Below are 1,859 nucleotides of genomic sequence, written 5' to 3' on the forward strand. Positions count from 1 at the left end.
TTTGTAATAAGAAAAAAACATTTTACTGTACATTTAGTGGATACAGTATTTCTCCCCCATAATGACGTATCATACTGTACAGGTACCCTCATGTACTGTACCGTACCATACTGTAAAATTGAATATTTATTGGAAAAGCATCAATATTAATGTAAAAAAAAATATTTATTACAACATCCGATTCCATGTACTGCACTGATCAAAATGTACAGTACTCTTATTCAGGACTAATAAAACTGAAAATAACTGTTCATACACATCAATAACATTACTACTGTATAATATTCTACATTAGTTTATGCAATAATCAGACAAAGGCAATTTTATAATTTTTTTTAATAATGCACCAATTTAAAATCGACACAGAGGACACGTGCACAGTCACTCGTGTTGGAGGAGAGGAGATTTCGCATACAGAGGCGAAAAGGGGTCTTCACAGTGAGGGAAATACTGTACGTTTCGAATTCCCTGCCTGAAAAGTAATAAAAGTGGACTTGGTCAATACTTTTAAGAATGGGCTTGAGAAAATCCTACTGTACTTACTATACTGTGGCTCCTCCTCCGACTCAGAGTCCACGTAAGTGACATCTGTGTTGAATATAAAAAAAACAAAAAGAAAAGTCAATGGGATTTCTGCAATCAGGATACCGCTGTCGGTCACTTGACTGCTGGAATCCTGACCACTGGTCACGCAAACCCAAGCCATTGGTACTGTTAATAAATCAATAAATAATAAATGTACAATACAGTACAGTAGAGTACTGTACAGTAGATTACAATTCTTACCAGGCTGGCCTGAAGGCTCCCCCATTTCCTCCTCCTCCTCCTCTGGCTCCGTATCAATAACGAGGCGGTCTGTGTGTACAAGATAACAAGTATTGTAAAATAAAAAAATGACAGTAATACTGTAGGAAACTAGTGTGTCTGTAACAAAAATAATGATTACCACTTCCGGAGCTCTGCTGGTCAGACGGTGGTGGTGGTGGTGGTACTGTGAGAAAAAAAACAACAGTACTGTAAGTGAAGCTGTCAATTTGTAACATGTACTATACAGTATCCAGGACACATGTACAGTAGTGTAACGATGACAGTCGCACCAGAATTCTCGTTACACAATACCTGGCAGCGCAGGTGGTGGTGGTGGTGGTGGTGGTACTGTGAGAAAAAAAACAACAGTGCTGTAAGTGAAGCTGTCAATTTGTAACATGTACTATACAGTATCCAGGACACATGTACAGTAGTGTAACGATGACAGTCGCACCAGAATTCTCGTTACACAATACCTGGCAGCGCAGGTGGTGGTGGTGGTGGTGGTACTGTGAGAAAAAAAACAACAGTGCTGTAAGTGAAGCTGTCAATTTGTAACATGTACTATACAGTATCCAGGACACATGTACAGTAGTGTAATGATGACAGTTGCACCAGAATTCTCGTTACACAATACCTGGCAGTGCAGGTGGTGGTGGTGGTGGTGGTACTGTGAGAAAAAAAACAACAGTGCTGTAAGTGAAGCTGTCAATTTGTAACATGTACTATACAGTATCCAGGACACATGTACAGTAGTGTAACGATGACAGTCGCACCAGAATTCTCGTTACACAATACCTGGCAGCGCAGGTGGTGGTGGTGGTGGTGGTGGTGGTGGTACTGTGAGAAAAAAAACAACAGTGCTGTAAGTGAAGCTGTCAATTTGTAACATGTACTATACAGTATCCAGGACACATGTACAGTAGTGTAACGATGACAGTCGCACCAGAATTCTCGTTACACAATACCTGGCAGCGCAGGTGGTGGTGGTGGTGGTGGTACTGTGAGAAAAAAAACAACAGTGCTGTAAGTGAAGCTGTCAATTTGTAACA

General features: G+C 40.5%; 1 long non-coding RNA gene across 1 annotated transcript; it reads right to left on the reverse strand.

Moving 5' to 3' along the window:
• Positions 1-363: 363 nt before the first annotated feature.
• LOC135051028 (uncharacterized) lies at positions 364-994 on the reverse strand. The gene is made up of 3 exons (XR_010241999.1): positions 947-994; positions 787-855; positions 364-588 (listed from the first exon to the last, which is right to left on the reverse strand). It is a non-coding gene; the product is annotated as an uncharacterized LOC135051028 (long non-coding RNA).
• Between the last annotated feature and the right edge of the window lie 865 nt (positions 995-1,859).

The sequence above is a fragment of the Pseudophryne corroboree genome, chromosome 2 (genome assembly GCF_028390025.1).
Source record: "Pseudophryne corroboree isolate aPseCor3 chromosome 2, aPseCor3.hap2, whole genome shotgun sequence".
NCBI classification, from domain to species: Eukaryota; Metazoa; Chordata; class Amphibia; order Anura; family Myobatrachidae; genus Pseudophryne; species Pseudophryne corroboree.